The 21,035-nt window shown below is 37.4% G+C and overlaps 1 protein-coding gene across 2 annotated transcripts in view; it reads left to right on the top strand.

Moving 5' to 3' along the window:
• TENM4 (teneurin transmembrane protein 4) overlaps positions 1–21,035 on the top strand; it is a 1,164,499-nt gene that overhangs the window by 266,746 nt on the left and 876,718 nt on the right. The gene's annotated exons all lie outside the window — the stretch shown is intronic.

Genomic DNA, 21,035 nt, shown 5'->3' with positions numbered 1-21,035 from the left:
ATGAATGATAGAAGCAGGATCAGTTCCATGATCTCTCCTTTCTATCACATTTCTAACATTTAGAGAGGGAAATGGTCAAAAAAGGTACCTGATTTGGGATCTTGAGACATGAACTCAAATCCTAATACCTCTATTTATAAGTCATATGACCTTGAGTAGGTGCCTTCTCTGAGCGGGAATTTCCTCCTCAATTGTATGGGAATAATACTTGCACTGACCTCCTCACAAGCTTGTCTGAGATAAAAGAGCTAAAGCATATTGTAAAATTGAATTCAGTCTGTAAGTAGAGCAAAGCACAATTTCCAGGAATGAGGAGGTAATAGTGCCCTTTATTCTGCCCCGGTCAAATGACATCTAAAATATTGTATTCACTTCTTGGTATCATATTTTAAGATGAACTCTGATAAACAAGAGAGTCTCCAAAGCAAGCCAACCAGAATGATGAAACACCTGGAGTTTGTGCCATCTGAGGGTCATTAGAAGGAACTGGGGGAGTTGTCTCTTTCATTTGATTTGCTAATCCTGTCTGAGAGACTTTTAGTCCTACTCCCGAAGGTCTGATCAATCAACGAGCATATATTAAACACTCACTATATATCAGGTATTATGCTGTGCATTGGGGATTATTGGGAGAAAAGCAAAACCATAAAATTAGTTGAGCCATCAAAAAGCTTACATTCTAGTGTAAATTACATATAAAAAGCACATAGTAAATGAAAAGCCCTCAAGGCAGCAGCCCACAACACATAAGTCACTTTCATTAAGTTCCTACTAAGACACTGTAGCTTGATAGTGGTCCTGGGCTCTCAAAGGCTCTGCCAATAGAACATAAGCTCTGGCAAGCCTTGGCAGGAAGAAAAGGCTGTGAACCCAATTATCATGTAAGGACCAGTCTAGTGACAAGCAGGGAAAAGCTTCTCACTGGAAAAGTGAGCTTCCAGGTGGGGATCAATTTTTATATATGTCATCTAAGGCAGGGTTTCTTCAACTTTTTCTACTCGTGCTCCATTTTTTTTAGCCTGAGAAAATTTTATGGAACCCCAGGTATACAAATCAAACATTTACTAGTAATAAATCATAATTTCATAATCTCCACATTCAGTTATGAGACTCCATATAGAGTGGTGAACCACAGTTTAAGAAGCTAAGGTCTGAGGCTAGATTTGAACTCAGGAAGATGAACCTTTCTGATTTTTAGCCTCAGTACTCTATCCCCTGAGCCATCTAGCTACCCAACACACAGGATACCTAGTTCTTAAACTTCTTCCAGAGTGCACACATATCTTGCTCTGGCATTAATGGTTGTAGAGGTTGGATCAAATGGGTTAGACAAGATCGATCAATTAACCAATCAATGAACATTTGTTAATCACTTAATATGTTCCATGTACTTTGCTATAAAGGACAGCATTGGAGTGCTGTGGTTGACTGCTCTCAAGATGTTTGCTTACGGGAAGGTGCCGTGTGTGTGTGTGTGTATATGAGTGTCAGCTTCTGTGCCTTTGTGAAAAATAAATCCTCTGATCCAGCCTAAAATGAATCTTCTGAATTCACTGATTCTGATGCCATCTGACCATATAACAGTGTAAATAAATAATATAACAATAATATGTTATATAATATAATAACATTATATAAATAATATAACAATTATATAATAATAATAAATTAATAATATAATAAATTTGAGGTGATTTGGGAAGCAATAGCAGTTAGGAAGTTGCTTAAGACATAAAATGGAAAGGGAATGAGTACCTTGTAGGCATGAGGAACAACTAATGAAAAAGCAAAGAGATGGAAAATATAATGGGGAGAATGAGCCAGTAGGTCTGTACATAAGTGAAGAGGAGATGTCCTTTTGAGTTTTTTTGGCCCAGTCAAAAGCTAGCACTTTTTCTCATTAGAATCTCCCAGAAAACTCCACCCAAACCACTGTGTTTTTGCACTACTTTCCAAGAAGCAGCCAGGAGAAATTCAGAGCCCACGATCATTCAATAATTGAATAGCGAAACATGTTGTTTGATTTAAAAACCGATTGCTAATGTAAGCTATTGTATAACAAGTTCCTAGCCAGAGTCCCCTCATATTGACCCTTGCGGTAATTGGAATTTCAATTATTCATTTTCAATTACATGCATAGCCCGATGATCACAAATGTCATTAAGTATTAAATTATATCTAATGATGGATTGATAGAGGGATACTTCCTTGGATCATTTCTCTTGTTAATGCTAGTAAATCAGCCTTCTGTTTTGTTTTAGTGGAAGAACTTCTAAAAGATGCAAAATCAGATATAAGGTAACATATTGGCTGTACTGTTGGCCACCTGCAAGGCCCGTCACTTACTGAGGTATGCCCCCATTCATGATACATTCTTCCAGATGCCAGGAACAATACTATGTGCCTTCCATATCCTGGACCCCTCAGGAAAATCTGTTTTGCTGGATATGGTTTAATGGGAAAAGAACAGGCCTGTGAGTCAGAAGACGTGGCTTTGGATCCTGACTCAGACATTCCAGCTGTGTGACTTTGGACCATTTTCTCCCCCTTCCTGAACCTGGGTTTTCTCATCTATTAAATGGGACTAATGATGTTTGTACCCTTTGTGTGTTTAAGAGATATGAGCTTTTTAAAAAGTATACCTTTATCCTGTGTATTGTTATCCTAGCTGCTGGTAACAGTATTAAGAAAGAAGAAAGAAGTCTTCACCTATAAAATGACACTCATAATAGCACCAAATTCACAGAGTTGTGAGATAACATGGAAAATGCTTCTCAAACCCCAAAGTGCTGTAATTGTTGTGATTATAAGAAGTGTGACCCTAACCACTGGTCTTGGAGTCAGAAATGGGTGATAGTATGAGTTGCTCTTGTTATTAAGAAAACTCTTAGTTGGGGACTTTTGAATTATCTCTTTCAGAGAGTCATGAAGTTAAACACATTTGTGCAATTGTAATCAAAAGTCACTGGTTAGAATCCAGGCTCTGTTAACACCTCCCTTTGTGAAAATGGTGATCTTACTTCATGTCTCTTGGTCTGTTTTCTCATCTGTAAAAATTGGTGATTGGACCAGCCAGATGACTGGTATTTATTAAACTCCTGCTGTGTGCCAAGCACTGTGCTAAGTACTGGGGACACACACACCAAAAAAAGGTAAAACAAAAAAAAAATTAGTCCCCACCCTCAAAGGAGTTCACAGTTTAATGGAGGAGACAACAGCTATCAACAAAGAGGACAATCTAGAGAAAATTGGGTAATTGCATGAGATTTCTCCCTGGGCCTCTCTGGAATAAAAAGAAACCTTTCAAAAAAGGTTCTCTTGTGGGGTTGTCCACAGAAGGATTCCTGGATGGGCCAGGAACCAAATTTATACAGGATATTTATAGTTAGGGGACAGTTGGACAGAGAATTGGATTTGGAATTAGGAAGACTCATATTCCTGAATTCAAAAGTGGCCTCAGAAACTAATTGTGTGATCTTGGGTAAGTCACTTAACCCCATCTGTCTCAGTTTCCTCATCTGTAAAATAAGTTGGAGAAGGAAATAGCAAACCACTCCAGTATCTCTGCCAAGAAAACCCCAAATAGGGTTATGAAGAGTTGGACAAGACTGAAATGATTGAACAATAATAATTTATGTTAACAGGGCCTTAGTTAAAATATCCCACATTTACTATCTTTGAATCTATGTGTTCTCGTCTGCCAGATAAGATAATAAAGCTTACACAGATTTGTTGCAAGGAAAGTGGCTTGTGAACTATAAATAAAACAATAGAAAAGTGCGGTATTACTAATATAAATGCTTGGGTTGGGAAGTTGCACAGGAAGGTGATTTCACAGAATCAAGACAAGAGTCCAATCTGCAACACTATAAACAAATAATCTTTTGGTCTTTAATTCAACACAGCCCCTAATCAACCCTCTACCTCCTGAGGCTTCTCATTTCGCATTTTAATATGTCACTAATATTATGGGAACTTTTTTCTGTCATTAAGTATAAAATACCTCTATTTCCACTCATTGAAAGGAAGGAAAGAAACAAGCATTTATTTATGAAGCCCCTGCTGTGTGCCAGGTTCTGCTAAATACTTTACAAATATTATCTCATTTGATCTTTATAATGAATCTAGGGTATAATGCATGCTATTATCATCCCCATTTTATAAGTGAGAAACTGAGGTAGAGAGAGGTTAAATGATTTGTCCAGAGTCACAGAACTTGAAAGTGTCTGAAGTCACATTCAAGCTTGGATCTTCCTGGTTTTAGACTCAACTGTCTATGGTTTCTGGTTCTAGTTTTTTCCTCTGATACCAAATAAAAATTCCCAACTTAAGACTTATGACAGCTCTCAAATATTTGAAGCTAGCTATCATCCCCTGTCTCCCTCCCTCATACATACATTCAGTCTTATCTTCTACAGATTAAACATCACTAAGTTCTTTTATCAGTTTCTCATCTGTCAAGAATTTGTGGCCTTCACCATCATAATTGTCTTTTTAGGTGCTCTACAACTTATCAATGTGCCTCCTAAAATCTAGCAAGGCCCCTAAATCTAAACACAATAATTTAGGTACAGCTTCAATATTCCATTTGATTTGTTTTCAGCTGTTACAGAATGTATTGCTTCTCCTTGAGCTTACAGACCCCAGAAGCCACCTGCTATCTAGAGTAGCTAAACCCTCCATGTTGTACTTTCAAAGTTATTTTTTGAATCCAAGAGTAAGACTTTCTATTTATTCCTCTCTTTATCCCTGTTATATTTCATCTTGGTAGATTTATCTTGACATTTTAGTTTGTTGAAATTCTTTTGAATCCTGACTCTATCATCTAATGGAGTAGCCATCTATCCCATTTTTGTATCATCTAAAAGACATCATGTTTGTCTTTGTGCCAGTTACTGATAAAAATGCCAAACAATACAGGAGCAATGATGGAGTCTGGGACACATCATTGAAAACTTCCTCCACACTAGCACTGACCCATTTCTTTAAAAATAAGATCTAAGAGTTTTTATCTAAAGGGCTAACCCCATTGCTACCCTCATTGTCTACATAAGGAAACTCAAACCAGGAGAGGGAGAAATTACTTGCCCAGGGTCATGCAGTTAGAAGGTATCAGAGCCAGAAAAAGCTCAAATATCCTCCTCTTTATTTAATAATTGTAAATGCTTTGCAAACCGTAAAGTGCTGCTGTTGTCATTTAATCTTTTCAGTCATGTCTAATTCTTCATGATCCCATTTGGGATGTCCTTAGCAAAGATACTAGGGTGATTTGCCATTTCCTTCTCCAGTTAATTTTACAGATGAGGAGACTGAGGCAAACATGGTTACATGATTTTCCCACGGTTATACAGCTATGAAGTGTCTAAGACTGGATTTGAACTAAAGAAAACGAATCCTCTGATTCCAGGACTTGGCATTTTTTCCACTATATCATCAAGCTGCCTTTAAAGTGCTATAAAATAGTATTTGTTATTACGTAAGTTACAAAGAATAAAACAATTTCTTCTCTGAAACATTATCAGTAAAAAGAGCCTCTGTATATTCTCACTTGCACTGTGTTGCATTTGTGGAGTTATTTGGAAAATGGAAGGAAGGAAGAAAGGAAGGAAGGAAGGAAAGAAAGAAGGAAGGAAGGAAGGAAGGAAGGAAGGAAGGAAGGAAGGAAAGAAGGAAGGAAGGAAGGAAGGGAGGGAGGGAAAGAAGCATTTTTTAAGAATGAGAAAACCATTCGCTAGCAGGTAGAATCAGCAGGTAAAATCATGCCTCTTTTATGGGTGAGAAATGAAAATTCAGGAAGCCCAAGGGCCCTCAACTCTAGTGGACTAAAGAGACCAGGAAGTTTAAGTGAACTTGACCTTGAATTTTAAAACCTTACAGAGTTATGTTTTCAATGAAGTAGATTATTTCTTCAAAGTCTCTATACTGGGATAAATTTAAGATCAACCTTGAACAGAATAAACTTCCAGTAGTCTTAGTGGAATATCTGAATAGCCTGCCCTTTCTCAATGGCATTTAACACCTCTTGCATGGGACTATTCTTTCAAATGGCTCAACAATCTCTCAAACAAAGGGAGAGAAGGATACTGAAATCCAGACCGGGCAGTGTGACTCCTTTTAGGGACAGAGTTGAACAACACCAGCACTATCTGCTACATAGAGTCAGCAGATGTGTAGGCTACTTAGTCATGCATTCTCTCATTGAATGTGGTCTTCTGGGTCTTTGGGATCTCCCTGTATCTTTGCTTACTGATCTATAAATGAAATCTTAGGACAATATGACCTCAAAGGTCCCTTGAAATTTTAAGTCCTGTCTTGCTATGATCTTATAACTTTATAATCTTTAACTTTCCTCCAGCTCTCATGTTCTTTGTTATAAGATCCCTTCCTGCTCTGACAGCCTGTGTGCTAAGGCCCCTTGAAGTTCTGATATTTCTGTTCTAGGGCCCCTTCCAACTCTAATGTTGTATGTTCTGAGATCCCTTTCAGTTCTGACATTCTCTTAGAATTTCAGTGACTTTTTTCTCTGTCTCCCTTTTCTCTGTCTCTGTCTCTGTGTGTGTGTGTGTGTGTGTGTGTGTGTGTGTGTGCCTATCTCTCTCTTTCTCTCTCTCTCTCTATCTCTCTCTGTCTGTCAGTTTGTCTGTCTCTGTCTCTCTCCCTCTCTCCCCTTTTCTCTGTCTCTTTATGTCTCTGTCTCCCTCTTTCAATCTCCCCCCTCACTCTTTGCCTGCTCCCCCCTAACCCCCACTAAGTGTTGTGGTTGATAATATTATAGAGCAGAGATATCACACTCGATTTCTAAGAATTATAAGCTCCACTGTGAGTGCTTTAGCCAAATTAAAAGGGAATTGAGAAATATAAAAGGAAATAAAAACACAATAACATTGATAATGCTAATTTGTGATTTTTTGTGCCTATAGATGCAGCCTGCAGAGATCCATTTCTATTTGCATTTGATACCATTGTTGAGGGAATACTTATTCAGTTACAGGGCAGTTTAGAACAGGGGTGTCAATATGGCACATGCAGCTGCAAAAAACCAGATTAAGATATAGTTGGGAAGTATTTAACAAAATAAAAATACAAGAAAACAGGTGTCTAGGAGAGTGTGGGGGGGAAGGGAGGGAGAAAAATTTAGAAAAACAAGGTTTTGCAAGAGTGAATGTGGAAAACTATCTTTGCATGTATTTTGAAAATAAAAAGCTATTATTTAAAAATAAAAAATACAACAAAATATAGATGATATTACATTTTAAAGCTAAGTCAATATGTAGCCCTCGAGAATCCTTATGTAGGGATTAGTGCTCTCAGTTTCTATTTGCATTTGGATACTACTGGATATCCCTTTAATATCTCTTCCAGGTTAGAGATTCTATATTTCTTTGTTACCAGATTGTTAGCTATTACTTTGGGCTGCAATCATCAAGAATATGTGGCCTTGGGAACCACATCATGGAGTGTGTTCAAAATGTATGCAAATTAAAAGTTAGTAGGCTCTGAATGACAAGGTCCAGCAGGTTCTATTGTGAGTAATGGTCTGTGTGTGGACATGGCAACATTTGCTCTGAATACTCTTGAGTTTTCTGCCATCCAGGTTTTTGGTCACATCTGAATAGTAAAGTTTAATGGGCATCCTGAATTCTTAACAACTTTTCCTTATAATATATAATAATTTTTTCCAAATGGGAATTGGGATGAATTTGAATCAGTCTACTTTTTAAAAAAGAAATTAGCATTGATGTCAGGTACTAATGATTGTGTGAAATACCTGAAAGAAAGGAGAGGCAGCCAGTGGGGTCCATGTCCTGGAAGTAGCCAACTGTTGTTACTCTTTGGAAGTATTTGGTCAAATTCTGTTGTTTCAGAAAAATGGCCAATAAGCTCAAAGAGACAGTGAAAGGAGGAGGAGAGGGTCTTTTCTTTCCACAAAAGGAACAGGAATGGCCCACATTATTCTATGTCTGCTCCAAGGAAAATCACAGGCCACGGATTGGACTATATTCAGCAGAAGATTCAGTAGGTTCCATGACAATTAATGTTGTAAACAGCAGTTTTTAGTTCAGAAGGACTCAAGTAAAGATAGAAAGAAATGAAAGAACTGTCTGTTTTTCTTGCTGTGGGGTTTTTAATAGTATTTAAAGACTTTTCTGAAAGTCCTGTTATAGCTCCTCAAGGTTTATTTTTTAAATACTTGGGAAGGCAGTAGGACAAATGTTCAACCCATAGTCCTAGGACTTCTGCTGCTTCTTCCTGTGTGATCTTGGGTATTTTGCTTAACTTCTTTATGCCTCAGTTTCTTCACTTCTAGAAAATGGCATTGGACTTGATTGCATCTGGACTCCCAGCTCTAAATTTATGACCCTCTAAAGTGTGCTGCAGCACCAATGATGGAATAATAATGACCATGTTATGAGCTCAAGAGATGTATCTTTAAGCTAGATGGAACTGTACACTGGATACTGGGCCTAGAATCAGGAAGACCTGAGTTAAAATATGGCCTTAGACTACTAGCTATGGAACCCTGGCAAAGTCACTTAATCTCGTATTTCCTCAGCTGTAAAGTGAGGATAATAACATCTACTTTGAAGAGTTCTGAGTATCAAATAAAATAATATTCGTAAAAGCACTATGCACAGCGTCTGGCCCATGGTTGGTGATAAATAAATGCTTATTCTCTCTCTTTCTCATCCCTCTTTAAGATGATGGCTTTCTTCTCAGATTCTCAGGATTTTCCTTCAATATGAACCTAGAGATCATCATTCTTCAGAAAAATGGAATTCCCTAATACATAGTAGACTAATTAGAATTGAAGAATGGTTCATCCAGTCAAGACAGGCAATGATCATTTATTAAACCTTTATTATGTATGAGCCACTGTGCTAAGCACTAGAAATACAAATGCAAGCAAAACCAAAGACAGTTTCAGTCACCTGGAGAGACTTATAATCTAATGGATTTATTGCTTTATAAGAAATGACAAGCAGGCTGATTTCAGAAAAGCCTGGAAAGACTTACATGAACGGATATTGAGTGAAGTGAACAGAGCCAAGAGAATAATGCACACAATAACAATAAGATTATATGATGATCACCTGTAATAGACATGGCTCTTCTAAAGAAGAAATAATTCAAGGCAATTCCAACAGACTTGGGATGGAAAATGCCATCTGTATCTAGGGAAAGAACTATGGAAACTGAATGTTGATCAAAGCATAGTAGCTTTTTTGTTGTTGTTTGTTTGCTTGTTTTTTTCTTTCTCAACCATATTACATATATATGTGTGTGTATATATATATATGTAGTATGTGTGTATATACAACATACAACATTTATGTTATATATAATATATGCACATATACATCTTCATCATGCTACACAAGAAAAATCAGATGCAAAGGGGAAAATGAGAAAAAAAAGCCATAATCATCACATAATCTCATTGTTGCTGTGTACAATGTTCTCCTGGATCTACTCACTTCACTCAACATCAGTTCATATGAATTTTTCCAGGATTTTCTGAAATCAGCCCCTTGTCATTTCTTATAAAAGACTAATATTCCATTACATCCATATACCATAACTTATTGAGCTATTCCCCAAGTGATAGAGATCCACTCAATTTCTAGTTCCTTTCCATCACAAAAAGGGCTGCTACAAACATTTTTGCACATGTGGGGTTTTTTCCCTTTTTTATGATCTATTTGGGATACAGACCCAATAGAGATATTATTGGATCAAAGGCTATGCACAGTTTGTTAGCCCTTTGGACTTATTTCCAAATTGCTCTCCAAAATGGTTGGATCAGTTCACAATTCTATCATCAATGTATTAGTATCCCAGTTTTCCTACATACCGTCCAATATTTATCATTATCTTTTCCTGTCATCTTCCACCATCTTCAACATCACTGACAAGTGGTCATTTTACCCCTATTCTCTTGACAAAATTCAGGGATGAGAGACTTATTACCCTTTAAATCTGTTCTCTGTATCTACTAGATTTCTCTGTTCTTAAAATGTCCTCTACAGGTCTAGGTCTGCCCTCCAAGGTCACACTTAATCCAAGTATTTTATATGACACCATTTCATGTCTTATACTTGGTAATCATATCCATTCTGCATGTTCTCTTCTCCAGAATAAGGGATCCCCGTTCCTTGCAGCTGATTCTCATGACAGGCTTTAAGCCCTCTCACTAGTGTAGAATTTGTACCAAGCCCCTCTAACTTCAAAGTCGGTGTTCTTTGCTCTATGTTGTACACATCCTAACTTGTGAATGTCATTGTTAAGTTGTGGCTCAGAGATGATTATCATAGACAAGAAGAATTATTGCCCTCGTTTTGGATTTCAGATTTCTACTTTTTGGAAATTCCCTACTCAGTTATTTCCAGCTAAAAATGGGAGACTTAACTTTTTCTAACCCAAAATACAGAATGAATTGTTAAGAAAGAAGGACTCAGAGAGTTACCTGGTGATAGATGTTAATAAAGAACAGGAAGAAATTCCTTGACATTAGGAGCTGTCTGAATGTAGACTAGTTAGACAACATACAATACAGAAGTCCCTACCAATGGATTCCTTCAGAGGCCTGCTTCAGGAACAGTCCTAACCCTGAACAGGAATAAATAAGCAATACCAATAGCAGTAATTTTTCAGGATCCCTCTGATTTTTAGGAGTGTTCTTTTTTGTTAATCATTCATGTCATTAATTTATCCTCATAGATTTTCAATTTTCAAAGCACTATTACACTCATTATTACATTTGATCCTCATGATAGAGACAGAAAAGGGATCATTATCCCCATTTTACAGATAGGGAAACTGAAGCTCAGAAAGATGAAGTAATTAGTGTCCGTGAGTCATAAAGACAGGAAATAATGGAGCCAGGAAGCATGGTGCAGTGGTAAGAGTTGTACAAGTGATACAAGTGATGTGATAGAAAAGGCATTGGATTTGAAGTCAAGAAATCTTGGATTTGAATCTAACCAGTTTTTAGCCCTTGCTATCTTTGTGATCATTGGCCAGTGACTCAACTTGTTTAAGTTTTAATTAGGTTTTAGATAAATTGCAAAAGAATCAAGCTAAGTTCTTGTCATAAAATAACTAGGAATCTCATTCATGAACTTATCTTCACAGTACAATGGAAGGGCCTAGCAAATTATTTTGTTAATTATACTCTGAATGCCTTAAAGAGTAACCAGGCTCAGTTTCCCCATCTGTAAAATGAGGAAAGGGAACTAGAAAATCTCTAATATTCCTTCCAACTCTAAATCCTATGATTCTGTGAACTTAAATCTCTATTTTTATGCAGAAATGACAGCCCTAGAAAAAAGAGGAAAGGACTCTAGAGAACCAGATAGGGCTGGAAAATATGTGTTCAATGTAGATACTTCCATATGTCATAGAGTAGCCCTGAGCCGAAAATTATTTACCCAGAGCAGCCTCTCTGTGTCTTGCTATCTCTCAAGGTGAAAGCCATAAACTAGAGATAGAAGGCACCTTAGAGAGACCATTTAGTTTCTCTCCCCCTCCCCCATTTTACAGATGGGGAAACTGAGTCATTAATGCTTGCTGTTGAAGACATACAGATTATAAAGTGTTTTATAATCTGCTACACTCATCACTCACAAACTGCTCTGCTGTGGATACTGGCTCATGAACAAGAGTCCTGTTTGTTTTATGATGGGAGCTTAACTTGATTCATTTCCAATTCCCCACAGAACTAGGGAATGTTTGGACTGAACAGTAATGTATATTTTTTATTAAACTGTGAGACCCACAAAAAAATTTGAAATTGGTTGACAAGGTAGTATAACTGATATACTATATGGCAAGCTTTTTATTTTAGGCTCCTCACCCGACTCTCAAAAACCCTCCCATTTCTCTTTTCCTCATATATTCCTGTTGGGAGATTATAAAGAACTTTATAGAGTTCTTAGACATATACACACATGCTCCCCCTCCTCCACAACACAGAGGAATCTACAACCTTGCTCCTCTGTCTCACTACCAAAGAGAAACTTTGCAATCGTAGATTTGACTTTTGATATCTGACCATGGGAACCAGATGGCTCTGGAGAAGTAATTGGGGTTGGTGAATTTTCACCCCCTCCCTCACTTAAATCTAATTCACCTGCATGTCATGGCATCATCTCTCTGATGTCGTGGTCCTCCTCGAAAATGAGGGACAAACAAAAACTCTGTTCCTGTTTATCTGTCTTGCTCTGTCTCTCTTTCTCTACATCAAACACATAAATTGACCTCAGCTTCATTGGAGCAGAGGGATAGAAAAGATGAATTGCTCCTCTCTGCCAGCAATGGCCAACCCCACCCTGTTCATTCCACATACTGATGACCTCCTTTTTTATCTCCACCTTCATCGAGCCTTCCCAGCTTTCTCCCCCTGGAAGTCTTTTTCTTCTATGAAGCATCTCAGTATTTGATTCATACTTTTCTCAAGATCCTCCTCATCATCCAGTTTCAAAAACTTTGAAATCATCCTAGACTCCTCCCTCTCTCATCCCCATGTTAAATTGATCATCAAATCCTACTCATTCTTTTCTTTTTCCTCCTCATGCACTGTTCAGCACAGTGGGATGATGCAGTGAGCTTGCAGCAAGGGATGCCTGAGGTCAAACTTGATCCCACACACTTGCCAGCTGTGAAATTCTGGGCAAGTCATTTAACATCACCATACCTCTGTTTCCTCATCTGTCAAATGGACTTAATGGCTTCTAAAGTCCTTTTTAATTCTAAATCTATAATCTTATAACCCCATAACTACTAAAATTACTTCCAAGTCACCTCTCCCCGTTGACTCTCCCCTTTGTATTCTTTCTGAATGTGCCATTGGAGAGACCCTTCCTGAGACATAGGAACCAATCAAATTGCTCCCCTGTTTAAAAATTATCAGTGTCTCCCAATCATCTAAATGCAAGTTCCTTTATCAAATATTTCCTTTTTTTTCAATTAATAGTTATTTTCTCACTTTCATCTCCCCCACCTCAAATGGGTGGAGGGTAGGAGTGGGGGAGTAGGTACAGTGTAGAGAGGGAAAAAATGGATGAGGGAACCAATCTTGTAACGGTTATGGACAATCAGATTAAACAAATTTCCACATTGTCTGTGGCCAAAAATGTGTCTCCTTCTGCATCTTTAGTCCATCACTTCTGCCAGGAGATGCTTAATCAGCTATTTAAGCTTCTCAGCAGTTTCACCCTACCTTCCTTTTCCAGGATTCTTTCACATTACTGCATTTCCTCCACTCTATACTAAGTCACACCTAACTCTAAGCCATATCTTGAATTTATCCTGCCTTCTGTCACTTTTGTGTTTTACCATAAGCGAGCCTTCATTCCACAATTAATTCTTACTTCATTTCTGCCTCTAGAAAACATCTTTCTTCTAGTTCCACCTTGAATGCTACTTCCTCCTTGTACCTCCCAGCTGACAGTCATTTCTCTTGTCTCATGTTCTGAGAACATTTTACCTGGACTTTTCCCTCATTCTATAATGTTCTCCTTTATATATCCTGGACATTCCCATTTCCATTTCTTTGCTCATAGTGTTTTCCTATCTCTGGAATGCCCTGCTCCCATTCTTCACCTGTTATATTTTTATCCATTTTTAAAAGCCCTATCCAAGAGATACTTCTTCCAAGAAGCCTCTAAGCATCCCGTTTCATGATAAAAAAAAGCCTTCTCCTTGGCCCTCATACAGAATGATGTTTGCAGCTCCCTAATTAGGTATACACAATCCATATGACTGTGTATAGTATAGCATGGTATAATGGATAAAGAATCTACCTCACAGCCTAGAAAACCTTGCTTCAAATTGAGCCTCTAAGGGTTGGGAGCCTGAGCAGGCTATTTACTTAGTGCTCTAGTCAGTTCTCCAAGTCCAAGTTACAGAGACCAAGTCCAAGACTATAGTGATTCCGTCATTGTTATCAATCGTCCAACAAGTACCATTAAACACCTACAGTGTGCCAGGCTATATCTTAGACAATGAGAATGCAATAAGAATCAAACAATTTTACCTCAGAAGAAGCCGCCATTCTAATGGGGACATGAGTACATATAAAAATTTATACAATACAAATACAAAGTTAATATATAAAAATATGTACAAAGTAGATAGAAGTCTATTTAGGAAGAAAGAACTAGCAGCTGAGGAGATCAAGAAAAGCTTCATACCCAACATGATGATTAAGCTCACTCATAATGGAAGTGAATTCTGTGGAAGGGGTAGGAAGGAGACGATTTCAGGTCTGTGAATATTGATATTTTATTTATTATCTCTCAAAAGATTATAAGCTCCCTGTGGGTGGGTATTGTTTTATCTAAATGTTGCCTCTCTCAGCTGACCACCAGGCTAAAAAATGTCAATTGAACCAAATAGAGTAACTGAATTTACTAATTGGTCAGAGCTGAAAAAAATGATAGCTTCACAGAAAGAGAGCTCAAAGACCATCTAGTTTAACCTGTATCTGTTCTGAAATCAACTCTGTAGCATCTGAGTCAAGTGATCAACCCAGCCTCCACTTAAAGGAGCCTACTATTACATGGAAACCAATCAGTAGGGGGGCTAACAGGATAAAGAAGCCAGTAGCCATAGGGAGAAAAACATTATAACTCCCAATCATGTAGGATTTTACAGTCAGAAAGCCATTGCATGCCTTATGTCATTTCATGTCAACAAGCATTTTTTAAGAGTTTACTATATGCCAGGCACTGTGTTAAGGGCTGGGGATACTAGCTAAAGAAAGACATCAAAAAGCCCTCAAGGAGCTAACATTCTAAATGGAGCCAGACAACATATAAAAGGAAATTGGAAAAAAAGGGAGAATGGCAAAGTAAGAAATTCAGCAAGTGAAGAATGGAGCCTGAAGAGGATGGAGGAGTGAACCCAGCTGGCTCTGAAACCAACTTCCTTGCAATGGAAATTCAACAAGGAGACACCAATCACAGAAAGAGACCATAGGGCCGGAGTGATGACCAGTATTAGGAGGCTGGTGTGGTAGGTGGCAAGTCCTCCAACAGGCACAGGTCTCAGAGGGGCATCCCCTGACCAACTTAAGGTAGGAAAGAGCAGAAGCAATGTTTTTAATTAACAAATGAAGCAACTGAACAGTTCTGAGAAAAGAGAAAGGATTTTCCCAGTGCTGGGACTAGAATACAGTTCACTTGACTCTTAAAGTCTTTTCTGTTCTTGAGGCTGAACAAATTGAGAGAGCTGTGATACTAGATAAGGCTTACTGACCTTTTTCCAGAGGCAGAGGTGAGAAAGGGGAAGAACTTAGAAAAAAAAATTGATTATTTTCTGGCTACATTCCGGGTTAATGGTTCTTTTAATTGGAATTATAACCCCTACTTGTATCATGTTTTAAAATTTACAAAGCACCTTTATCACAACAGCCCTGTGTGAAAGAATTATTTTTTTCTAATTTTAAAGTTGAGAGTAATGATGAAACTGAGACTGAGAGAGCTTGTGATTTATAGGGTCATAGAATTGGTGTTTAGAACTGGTAAGAACCTTAATGAACACATAGCCCAACTGTCTCATTTTACAGCAAGAGAAACTAAGGTTAAGCTACTTGTCATGGCTACAGTCAGACCACTAGTAATGGTCAGAGCTTCAATTTTAACTTTAACTCTCTGGATTTCCGAGCCCAGCTCTCTCTGCCCTGTTTCCCACTGTCTCTTTTCCCTTTTCCGCTTCTGTCCTATGGAGTGCCAGTTTTAAAAATGCATCCAAGCTCCTGCTGGGAAGGGACCACGCTGAATGAAATGATTGCCTGGCCCTGGGTTATCATTTTTCAGAGATCTTAAAAACCAACAACTGTGAAATTGACTTCTAACTGATTTTAATTGAGATGGGGCCCAAACGAAAATATCAGAAATGGAATTTGGGATGCCCGCCACTCTAGCTGATGAGCACCTGATGAAGGGAGAGCTGCTGCTCTCTAAGGGCTTGGATAAAGCTGTTTTCTAACATCCCAGGCGGCCTCGCTACAGGTAGGCATTTGCACAGTAGTGATTGTTCACAGCCCCAGCTGCTTGAATCTCAGCTTCTCAGAACTGGGAGATGGTTGAGGCTATTTAGCACAATCCCTGAATGAGGAAGAGTCCCCTCTTCAATACCCCAATAATATAAGATCATTATAATGGGAATAATAACAATAATATAATTTATGTAATGTTATTTTATTATATATAACACAAATACATGTGTTTATATACATACATGTATGTATGCAATACATATGTGTGTATATACATATATATTATAAACTTTAATTGCAAAAGCAAAACATAATATAATGGATGGAGAGCTGAACTTGAAGGCAAATAGACTTGAACTCAAATTCTGTCTATGACACATGTTGGCTTGCATGACCATGAGTCAATCATTCAACCTCTCGATGTCTTAGATAACTCTCTGATACTGCAAAAGTCAAATTAAATGGTGAACTAAATTGGTAGAGGGAATTTCTTCACCTGGAAGTTCCCTGTACCAATGAAATCACTATTTTAGTTCCTATCTACATGGGAGAGGGGAGGAAGAAGGCAGAGGAAGAATACAGAGAAATGATGTAGGTAGATTATGGATTCTATAAACAGGGTGACTTGGTTTTTATATATATATATATAAAACCCTTTTTTGGGGGGGTGTATACACACACACATACTATATACATACATACACATATACACACACGTATATATATACATATACACACACACACAAAAAAAAAAAAAAAGTGGATCACAAGAGCTCTTATCAAAGAACCTAAGGCATTAAAGGATGATCGTCAGGCTTTAGAATTGGAGGAGACCCTGGAAACAACTAGGTGACATAATAGATAACAAAGTCTAGCCTGGAGTCAGGAGAACCTGAGCTTCAGATTTGGTTTCAGACAATTACTAGCTGTGTGACCCTGAGCAAGTCACTTTGTTCTATCTGCCTCAGTTTCCTCATCTGTAAAATGAACTAGAGAAGGAAGTAGCAAGCCATTCCAATTATCTTTGCAAGAAAACCCCAAATGGGGTCACAAAGGATCAGACAGGACTGATACAACTGAGCAATGACAAATCTTACAAATACATAGGATTCCACTTCATCTGTCATTGAAAGTCTCTTATCTCTGGGATTGACCACATGCAAGATATAGACAAGGAGCATATTATTAACTCATTCAATAAGCATTTATTGTCTATGTTGTCCCAAGATATATTGTGCTAGGTTCTTGGGATACAGAAACAAATTTTTAAAAATTAACCTTTTCCTTAAGGAGCTTACAATTTACATGGGACAGAGACTAAACACTACTATGTCCAGAAAAGCAAATAGAAAAATGTAAACAAAGTATTATGTGGAGAGAAAGCTAAATCCTCACTGGCCAATTTTGTCCTCGTTGACTTGATGTAACCACACAGTTCTCCATTGACTAAAATCATTCTTTGGGTCTAGGTTGAGGGTCAAGGGCCAAGAGCACAAAAAGTTAATGAAAGTTTGTGGTTTGATTACTCTATGGCTAACACAGAGCAACGTATTCTTAAGATGTAGAAGGGTATAAAATAGCACTCTTCCTTATGAAGTTTAAAATCATGAGGGGAAGATATTTGTCCATGAGAAAGGCAGACTCACAACTATTGTAGAAAATAATGGAATTGAAACATGAATAGCATTGGGCTGTAAAAGAGCTCTTGGAGAGAATTCAGAAGATCCAGGATTAAATCCTGCCTGGTCTTGGAACACAACCATTGGGACCTTCAACAAGTCAAAGAAAAGATCAGCATTTCCCCTTTGTCTATAAAATTCATTTAAGCTCAACAAGCATCAAGCAAAGTGCTACTTGGAGTCAATATCTTTAACTTACCATGACTTCCTTGTGATCCTCAATAAGATCTCCCATTTCTGATATAATTGAAGACTAAAGAACTGTTTTCCTCAAAACTAGTCTTCCAGTGTCAGGGAAATCTGCATTTAACCGTATTATTGTCATTGTTAGCTAGAATTTATGTATGAAGATTTGCAAAGCACTTTGTTAGGGGGTAAAGTAGATAGAGCATCAGGCTTGGAGTCAGGAAGCCCTGAGTTCAAATCAGCTCACACAGTTTTACCTGTATGACTGTGAAAATCATTTATGTCCTATTTACCTCAATTGCTCATTTATGAAATGAGCACACACTGGAGAAAGAAATGGCAAACCATTCCAGACTAAATTTTTTGCCAAGAAAACTCAGTGGACAAAGTCCATCACATAGAATCTGAAATGACTGAACAACAACTTACAATTATTATTTCATTTGATCTTCATAAGAACGCTGGGAGGTAGGTGCTGTTATTATCCCATTTTACAGATGAGAAAACTGAGGCAGATGATGGTTATGTGACCTGCCCAGTGTTATAGAGGTAATAGGTGTCTGAAATCAGGTTTGAACTCAGTATTTTCTAAAATTAAATAATTTCTACACTTATCACAAACTCAATTCTTCTACTTCATTTTCCACTATTCTTCTACTATCTTCTACTATTCTTTTTTTTTTCCAATTTAAGCTGACCCTGACTGTAGGATTGACTTTTAATATATAAATTTCCGGTAGGTGTGTCAACCAGCCAATCAAAAGTATTTATTAAGTACCAACTATATGTCAGAATCAGACACTGGAGATAGAAGACACAAAGAAATAACCTCTGTCCTCAGGAAGCATGTATTCAATAGTGCATGTGTCTCTGCAACCTGAAGAGGGAAGATGAGAGTGGTTGAAGTAATTTATTTTCCTTCACAATTAGGGGAAGAACTAAAGAGTTGACTCCCTAAAGGTGTGATGATTCTGAATCCTTAAAATGAAGGTAGGAGTGGTGGGCAGGTAGCCTGACAATGTAATACAGCCCATCTGGCAGTTCACAAATTGTTAGCACTATATTAATCTGCAGGGACTAATATTATCACATAATTAGTGCAACGGTGCTCCCAACTTAATGGAAAACTCTGCATATAAGGGATAGTTAATGAGAAATACAAGGTTTGATGATTCAGAATTGCTGAAATTAAGCTACCTTGTTGATGCAATAGAACATTTGGTGTAAAATGTGTCTGTTCTGGTTGCTAATTTTTGATGGGGGAGGAAGAGCAATGGCAGGTAAATCACATAGATCTAGAACTGGGAGGAGCCTTGAAGATCATCTAATATGACTCCTATTTTAATAATGTACAAGGTCTATACAGTCTTCTACAAGGGATAGTTATTATCTGTGATCTTGGACAAGTCTCTTCACTTTTATAAAATTTAGATAAAAAATGAGACTAATAATAACATAATAGCCTACTTTACAAGGTTGTTATGAAGCAAGCACTTTATAAAACTTAAATTGCAAAAAAATGGGAATTGTTACTGCAAGGAAGCTTTGTAACATTGCTCCCATCACTTACTCTCTCTGTGTTTTCAGGAAATCCTTAAAGACTAAGATTACTGGGGAATTGTGGATTGCCATATGTGGAGAAAGCTTCCACACTTATGAGGTCAAAATCATAGTTGCAATCCCAGACGCCCAGTAAAAGTGCCTGATAAAAGCTTTTGTCTCCCCTTTCATTAGAATGTGAGCTCATTGAGGGTATAACACAATTTCTCCTTTATAGTAAGGATTTAATGCAGAAAGTTCTTAACCTAGGGACATGGAACAGATTTTGAAGAATGATTTTAATATATTTTTTCAGAATAATTGGCTTCCTTTGTAATTCTATATATTTTATGTTATACATTTAAATTTTTTATTCAAAAGTTATGGTATATGAATGTTATGGCATATTATTGTTCTGTAAGAAATGACCAGCAGGATGAATATAGAGAGGCTTGGAGAGACTTACATGAACTGATGCTGAGTGAAATGAGCAGAACCAGGAGATCATTATATACTTCAACAACAATACTATATGATGATCAATTCTGATGGACATGGCTCTTTTCAACAGCGAGGTGATTCAGGCTAGTGCCAATGGAGTAGTGATGAAGAGAAGCATCTACACTCAGGGGGAGGACTGTGAGAACTGAGTGTGAATCACAGCATAGTTTTTTGTTGTTGTTTTCTTGCATTTTGTTTTCTTTCTCATTTTTCCCTCTTTGATCTGATTTTTCTTGTGCAGCATGATTATTGTGGAAATATATATATAAAATAATTGCCCATATTTAATATATATTGGATTATTTAATGTCTAGGGGAGGGATCAGGGAGAAAGGAGGGAGAAAAAAACACATGGATAGATAGATAGATAGATAGATAGATGTAAAGAGAAAGGTTCTCAATTTCCTTATGTCTATGCATGTGTGTGTGTGTACACACAGATATCTGTGTACACACTATGCATACTGTCAGCTATCATTTGTGACAAATGAAAATTTCCATGAGGCAGAGTTTCTAGGTAAATTTAAATCTATTTTATTTATTTATTTAATGTAATAATTATTATTATTATATATTTATATATTATTTATTTATCTAGATCTACATCTAGAAAGTAGACAAGAAAAACGGGTTCATTGTCCCCTTAGTAGCCAAGAGACCAAACCAAGACAAACCTCCCATACCTTTAATGTCTTTTGAGAAAGAGATGCATCTAAAGGTGAAAATCAATTCTGATTGGTGAACAAGTAATAAGATATAATGACTATTACAATGGAAGGTGGGCTATATTACAAGGATGGTCTTTGGGATATGTGACTTGGATCACTCAGGTCTTAGTCAAAGAGACATCCATTTCTATATCCCCTGTCTGACAGACGGGAGAATCCACATTTTCCCAGACCTGCCTGAATAAATATAATGAGCAGGAATCAAGACTAAACTTAGAATTTATTTTACTGTTTTAGATTAGATCTTTAGTCTCAGTCAGTCTTTAAGAAAGATTTCCCATACTTTTGATTTTTGGATGCAAAAGTAGAAAAAGTGAGGGAAAAACCCTGATCTTGATTCAATAATTAATCATATTAATACAAGAGAGGAATAATCATTTTTTTCACTTTCTATCTATGGGA

This window comes from Sarcophilus harrisii, chromosome 3 (genome assembly GCF_902635505.1).
Source record: "Sarcophilus harrisii chromosome 3, mSarHar1.11, whole genome shotgun sequence".
Classification (NCBI taxonomy): domain Eukaryota; kingdom Metazoa; phylum Chordata; class Mammalia; order Dasyuromorphia; family Dasyuridae; genus Sarcophilus; species Sarcophilus harrisii.
Note: the sequence above shows the minus strand (reverse complement) of the source record. Positions and strands in the feature narration are given on the sequence as shown.